This window comes from Theropithecus gelada, chromosome 13 (assembly GCF_003255815.1).
Source record: "Theropithecus gelada isolate Dixy chromosome 13, Tgel_1.0, whole genome shotgun sequence".
NCBI lineage: Eukaryota > Metazoa > Chordata > Mammalia > Primates > Cercopithecidae > Theropithecus > Theropithecus gelada.
In genome coordinates this window covers 45,537,268-45,545,143 of record NC_037681.1, presented here as the reverse complement: position 1 = coordinate 45,545,143, position 7,876 = coordinate 45,537,268, and positions in this window count along the sequence as shown.

Here is a 7,876-nt window from a genome sequence, read left to right as displayed (position 1 = left end):
GAGACAGAGTCTTACTTTGCCATTCAGGCTGGAGTGCAGTGGTGCAGTCTTGGCTCATTGCCACCTCCGACTCCCAGGTTCAAGCGATTCTCCTGCCTCAGCTTCCCGAGTAGCTGGGATTACAGGTGCGCATCACTGCACCCAGCTAATTTTTGTATTTTTAGCAGAGACGGGGTTTCGCCATGTTGGCTGGGTTGGTCTTGAACTCCTAACCTCAGTTGATCCACCTGCCTCAGCCTCTCAAAGTTCTGGGATTACAGGCATGAGCCACGCACCTCGCCTCAAAAGCAATACCTTCTTATGGCAATAACTCAAATACTAAAATAGGATTTTAGGTAAAAGTCAAAGACAGACCCCCTTTTCCCTCACCCCCAACCTCCAGCCTGCTTCTCAGAGCAGCTTGTTCATTCTGTAACGCTTCTGATTTTTTTCAAAGTCTGTCAGTGATTTTCTACGTGTGTGTATATGTAATTGCGTGTATATCGTTCTATAGGTGCGTATGTATGTAACCTTAAAAATCAAATGATCCGGACTTCGGCACTGTGTCTTTTCATTTGAAAGTGCCTGCTGGGGCTCTGTTCACATCAACATGCCTGAGGATTGCCATCCTTGTTTCTCAGGGTTTTGCTCTTACAGATAATGCTGCAGTGAAATCAATCCTTAGACGTGGAATTGCAGGCTTCCAGGGATGCGCACTTAAAATGTTGATAGCTAGTGCAAATTGCCTTTCACAATGGCTCTACTGATTTCCATTTGCATAAATAATCCAATCTTTCTCCTCACTCTTAAAAACGCTTCCCCATCTGATAGGTGAAAAATGGTATCTTACCTTCATTTGTCTTTTAAAAATTATGAGGCCAAGCGCAGTGGCTCATGCCTGTAATCCCAGCACTTTGGGAGGCTGAGGCGGGAGAATCACTTGAGGTCAAGAGTTCGAGACCAGCCTGGCCAACATGATGAAACACTGTCTCTACTAAAAATTCCAAAAAAGAAAAGAAAATTAGCCGGGCATGGTGGTGGGCACCTGTAGTCCCAGCTACTCAGGAGGCTGAGGCAGGAGAATCACTTGAACCCAGGAGGCAGAGGTTGCAGTGAGCCAAGATTGCGCCACTGCACTCCAGGCTGGGTAACAGAGTGAAACTCTGTCTCAAAAAAGAAAAGAAAAGAAAAGAAAAAATTATGAGTGAAGTGGAGCATTTGACATATCTCTTATACATGTGAATCTTTTTCTGCTGTGTGTTCTCTTGCTTCTTCTTTCCATTGGGTTCTTTATCTGTGGTTTATTGATTTCTTTTCTTTTCTTTTCTTTTTTCTTTTCTTTTCTTAAATGGAGTCTTGCTCTGTCAGCCAGGCTGGAGTGCAGTAGCGTGATGATCTCGGTTCACCGCAACCTCCACCTCCTGAGTTCAAGTAATTCTCCTGCCTCAGCCTTCTGAGTAGCTGGAGTTACAGGCGCCCGCCACCATGCCTGGCTAATTTTTGTATTCTTAGTAGAGACGGAGTTTTGCCATATTGGCCAGGCTGGTCTCGAACTCCTGAGCTCAAGTGATCCTCCTGCCTTGGCCTCCCTAAATTCTGGGATTATAGGCGTGAGCCACCACGCCCGGCCAGTTTATTGATTTCTTTTTTTCTTTTCTTTTTCTTTTTTTTTTTTTTTAAATGGAGTCTCCCTCTTGTTGCCCAGGCTGGAGTGCAATGGTGGGATCTTGGCTCACTGCAACCTCTGCCTCCTGGGTTCAAGCGATTTTCTTGCCTCAGCCTCCAAAGTAGCTGGGATTACAGACATGAGCCACCATGCCCAGCCTGGTTTTTTTGATTTCTAAGCATTCTTTGTAGTTGAGGAATTGGCACATGGAGTCTCACCTTGTGGCAAATGTTTCCCCCAACTAATCTGTTGTCTTTATGTATTTTTGTCATAAGGAGTTTTACATCTTTTAGACTCAAAGTAAGAATAGAGTCATGTTTTGTTCTCATGCACTGATGATTCCACTTGTACATTTACTTTTTGGTCTACCTGCAGTTTATTTTGATGTCAAGGAGAAAGGTGTGGATCCACATTTAATTGTTTTCTAGGTGGCCAGTCATTTCCCCAATACTATTTACTGAATAATCCATTTTCCTGACTGCTGTCATTCTTCCTTTATCATATTCTAAATTTCCACATATAGTTGGGTCTATTTCAGTGTCTCTGTTGTGTTCTGTTAATCTTACTGCCTATTCTTGTGCGTGTGCCAAATTGCTTTATTTCTTCCAGGTTTCTAATGTATTTTTACTATGCGGTAGGGTTACTTTTTAGAGATTTACTGGCTATCTGCACTTCATGTATTTTCCAGATGAATTTTCGTGTTATTTTATGGGTCTAGTGGGAAGGAAGCATGAAACACATCATTATAAAAGTCATTTAATCATATTGTCATAAGTGCTGCGGAGGGAATTGGGAAAGGAGATAACATGGGCCCTAAAATTTGGGTTTTATGTATCTGGCAAATATATAGGTAAATTTAAGGAGTCTTAACATTTCCACAATACTGACTTTTGTTTAAAACAAAATGTGTTTTTCCATTTATGCAAGTCTTCTTTTATGTCCCTCAGTCAAGTTTACAACTTTTCTTTAGAGATGTTTTACATACTCCTTGATAAATCAATTTCCAAACAGTTTGTTCTTTGTGTCGCTCTTATGAATGGACTCTTTTCTTCCAGTCAGTGTATTTTCTAACTGGTAATGTCGTTAGAGGGGACTTTTCTAAAAGGCCAGTCGTGCTCGAAAGTGCTCTGCCTCTTCAGTGGGTTCCTGTTCCTGCAAGGATCTCCCACACTTCCTCACCGGCGGACAAAGTCCTGTGAGGTCTGGCCTGCTCCCCTTCTCCCCTTCCTCCTCTGTTCTGTGTGCTTAGGTGCTCACATGGTGCTCTCTGACTGCCGGGTCAGGTGGCTCCTCCGTACCCCTGAGTTCTTCGCTTAAAGAAGACTTCCTCAGGGAAGTGGATCTGGGATTGAGCCGGGGCTCCTGTGAATGCTCCCGTACGACAGTGTGATGAGAATCATTCCTGTGGTCGTGTGTTCCGTGCTGCCTCTCCACAGCCTGTACTCCAGGAGGGCACAGGGCTCTGCCTGTCTCCTTCCTTCTCTTCCTCTCCTTCTTCCTTCTCTTCTTCTTCTTTCTTCTGTCTTCCTTCTTCTTTCTTTTTTCTTCTTTGATAGGGCCTTGCTTTGTAGCTCAGACTGCAGTGCAGTGGCGCAATCATGGTTCCCTGCAGCCTTGACCTCCTGGGCTCAAGTGATCTCCTGCCCCAGCCTCCCAAGTAGCTGGTAGCATGCATGTGCCACCATGCCTGACTAATTTTTTTTTAAAATTTTTGTACAGATAGGAGTCTCACTATGTTGCCCAGGCTAGTCTCAAACCCCTGGGCTCAAGGTAATCCTCCTGCTTCGGCACTCCCAAAGGGCTGGAGATTACAGACATGCGCCGCTGCACCTGGCCTGCCTGTCTTCCTCACTGTCTCCTCAGCTGTTGAGTAAATTCACAGTATTGGGAATGGAAGTTGCATGCCCTGTTTTCTGGCCTGGGGCTTCCTGGCATCCTGGACTTGGGGACCGTGAAAACTCATCTGGCTGGCAGGCGTCTCAGCCAGCTTCCCTCACTCTTGCCAAAAAAGAGACTGAAAGCTGAAAGCTTCATTGTTTTGTTTTGTTTTCAGGTTTTTTTTTTTTTTTTTTTTTTTTTTTTTTGTGAGATGGAGTCTTGTTCTGTTGCCCAGGCTGGAGTGCAGTGGCAAAGTTTTGTATTTTTAGTAGAGATGGGGGTTTCACCAGATTGGTCAGGCTGGTCTCGAACTCTTGACCTCAGGTGGTCCACCCACCTCGGCCTCCCAAAGTGCTGGGATTACAAGCAAACTGAAAGCTTCTTCTTCTTCCTTCTTCTTCTTTTTTTTTTTGAGACGGAGTTTCACTCTTGTTGCCCAGGCTGGAGTGCAATGGCACGATCTCGGCTCACTGCAACCTCTGCCTCCCAGGTTCAAGTGATTCTCCTGCCTCAGCCTCCCAAGTAGCTGGAATTACAGGCGTGTGCCACCACACCCAGCTAATTTTTGTATTTTTAGAAGATACGGGGTTTCACCATGTTGGCCAGGCTGGTCTCAAACTCCAGACTTCAAGTGATCCACCTGCCTCAGCCTCCCAAAGTGCTGGAATTACAGGTGTGAGCCACCGTGCCCCGCAAACACAGTGGTTTTTAATTGTTTTGTTCACAGCCATTGCCTGAGACAGTACATGCTTGGTAAACACTTCACTGAATCAGTGAACTAGGTTTAAAATAGGCATGAGTGAAAGCTCCTGTGGCAGAAAGGGTATCAAGGTAATGGAATTACTTTGTATTTCTGTATTATATGTCTCCCAGGATGTCTTTAAGGGAATTAAGGAACTTGTAAAATAAAAAAAAAAAAATTCCCTTTTGTTTTGTTTCCCGTGATGGCACTGCACCAGGTGGCCACCAGAGGGCAGGGCTGCCCTACTGTCAGGAATTGTAACCTGCAGACTGTCTTCTAGTCTTAATGCAGGGCTTTAGGTATAGGTCACAGAGCTTCCCACTTGGGGATCTTCACGGTGACAAGAATCAATCCCCATTTCTCCCTCACTGAATCTCAGCTTCCTAGACTGAGGCAAAAGCATCTCTATCTTGCTCTTGTGTGAAGAATACAGTATGTCTCCCTGGGCCCACACCTTCGTTCTTGAGTACTGAGCCCTTCTGAGTGCTCTCTCTGGGATGAGCAGTGAATAGGAAGCAATTCCTACCCTCATGGAGCGTGTCCCGGGCTTACTAACCCTCAGATTCACACACGAAAGCTCAGCTTTGGAGAGATGCCAAACCCTGCAAACAAAGCCAAGAGGTTAACTTAGGAACCTAGATTTATTCATTGCTGTATCCACTCAGAAGGCACCTGGTACTGACTCTTGTGGCTGGGGCTTGTGTGAGGGTTCATTCATTCTCCCCAAAGACGTCTGGAATACCTGTTCTGTAGGAGTCCTGCTCCAGGACTAGTGGAGGCAACAGTTTCTATTCTCAGGAAGCTCACAGTGTGGTAGTTAGTAGTGGGGTATAGGCAATAAACACGTAAATATGTAACGTAAAGCTGGTGATAAGTGCTATGAAGAAAACCAAGCAGGACAGGCACATTGAGAGTGATGAGCTAGGGGTGCTATTTTGTATAAGGAGGTCTGGGAAATCTCTGATGAGATTTCTTTTGAACAGAGACCTTAATGAGGCGAGGGAGCAAGGGGTCAGGATGTGCAAAGGCCTGGAGGCAGGAGGGTGGGAGTGTGTGTGTGTGTGTGTGTGTGTGTGTGTGTGTGTGTGCACGGTAGAATGCAGACCCTGTTGGGGTGTAAGATCCCGCAGATCCTTGTAGGCCATGGTAGACTTTGCCTTTTGCTTCGAGTGACTTGCTGTGTTTTTTTGTTTTTGTTTTTTTGAGACAGAGTCTCACTCTGTTGCCCAGGCTGGAGTGCAGTGGTGTGATCTCGGCTCACTGCAACCTCCGCCTCCCAGATTCAAGTGATTCTCATGCCTCACCCTCCTGAGTAGCTGGGACTACAGGTGCCCACTACCACGCATGACTAATTTTTGTATTTTTCATAGAGATGGGGTTTCGCCATGTTGGCCAGGCTGGTCTCGAACTTCTGGCTTCAAGTGATCTGCCCACCTTGGCCTCCCAAAGTGCTGGGATTACAGGCGTGAGCCACCGCGCCTGGCTGTGACTTGCTGTGTTGAGAATAAACTGCAGTGGTGCAAGGTGGTGGTTGGGAAACTGGCTAGGAAGCTGTTCCAGTCAGCAAGAGGTAATGGTGATGGTGGTGGCTTTCACCTGGGACATTCCGTAAACGCTTGCTAAATTGAACTGAGCTGTTTTGGTCAATGCTTGCTTAAAATCATGATCTCTTGGCCCCTTGCAGAGAATGGGGAAACCACCATAGGAACAAACCTTCGAAAGAGAAACTGTCCTGATTTTGGTAGTTGGTGTTAAAAGGAAGTTTCACTCCTATTTTCAAGCAGGAACCACAGAGTTCTAAAGTGGAAAGGATCCTGGCCAGAAATGTTCATCCGGACCTTCAGTTTGACAGACAAGCTATCTGAAGGTTGGCCAGGTGACTCATCTGAGGTCACACAGCAGCATCGTGGCCACCTGGGATTCTGAAGTGAAGACTCTTTCCCGGCAATTGTGTTTCTCTTGCTGCTTTGTTAATTCAGTAAACGTTTCCCAGGCCCTCAGAGGAGTCTGCTCTGTTCCCACTGTACGAATCCCCTCTCTTCTCAGGTTCTGCTGAAGTCTTCCAGTTACTCTGGCCACATGCTGTGCCCATCAGCTTATCAGCTCTGCCAGGTCATGCCTGGCAATCCACACCTTGCCTTGTTTTCCCAGGACGCTGAGCTGGCTCTTGTCCCCTCTCCACGTGGTAGGCATCTTGGCCCTCTCACAATCCAGAACAGTTGCAATGTGGATGAGTGAAAATTTGCAGGATCTATCCAAAGTGCCCATGGCCTTTGACCCAGGAGGAGTTCCACCTCTAGCATTGATCCTATTAGCAATGCATAAGGGTTTATGCACGAGGATCACTGTTTAGTGCAACATGTTTTGGAACAGCCTTGCCCGTAGCAACTCCTGCAGCCTGTGGCTCCACACTCTTTTTTTTTTTTTTTTTTTTGAGATGGAATCTTGCTCTGTCGCCCAGGCTGGAGTGCAGTGGCACAATCTCGGCTCACTGCAACCTCCGCCTCCTGAGTTCAAGCGATTCTCCTGCCTCAGCCTCCCGAATAGCTGGGATTACAGGCTCGTGTCACCACGCCCAGCTACTGTTTGTATTTTTAGTAGAGACGGGGTTTCACAATGTTGGTCAGGCTGGTCTCAAACTCCTGACCTCAGGTGATCCACCACCTCAGCCTCCCAAAGTGCTGGGATTACAGGTATGAACCCCCACGCCCAGCCCTCCACACTCTCTTGATTTCTTGTCTCTTCCTGGCTCCTCCTCTGTCACCACACTCTAAATGTGAGTGTCTCCCTGGGCACTAGGCTTTCCCAGTTCTCACCCTGTGCCTGCTGTTTTGGTGCGACTCCCCACTCCCTTGGTTTTAAGCCACCTCTGTGCTGACTCTCCCATGGTCAAGTCTCCAGTCCTGACCTGTCAGTGGTCCAGCTTCTCACAGCCAATTGCCTTCTTGTTTTTTATTTATTTATTTATTTTTGAGATACAAATCGCTTACCACAAAATTCATCATTTTAAAGTGCATAATTCAGGGCTGGGCATGGTGGCTCATGCCTGTAATTCCAGCACTTTGGGAGGCCAAGGTGGGTGGATCAACTGAGGTCAGGAGTTTGAAACCAGCCCAGCCAACATGGTGAAACCCCATCTCTACTAAAAATGCAAAAATCAGCCGGGTGCAGTGGCAGGCACCTGTAATCCCTGTTACTGGGGAGGCTGAGGCAGGAGAATCGTTTGAACCTGGGAGGTGGAGGTTGCAGTGAGCCAAGATCATGCCACTGCACTCCAGCCTGGATGACAGAGACTCCATCTCAAAAATAAATAAATAAATAAAAACAAATAAATAAAGTGCATAGTTCGGTGGTTTTTAGTATGTTCCCAAGGCTGTGCAACCATTACCACTAGCTAATTCCAGAACATTTTCACCAGCCAAAAAAGAAACCCATGAGCAGTTGCTCCTCATTCCCCCGTTCCCAGCTCCTGGCAATCAGGACTCTATTTTCTGTCTTCATAGATCTGCCTATTCTGGACATTTTCTATAAATGGAGTCATACAATATGTAGTCCTTTGTGCATGTTATTTCATTTCGCATAATGTTTTTGTGGTACATCCATGTTGTAGC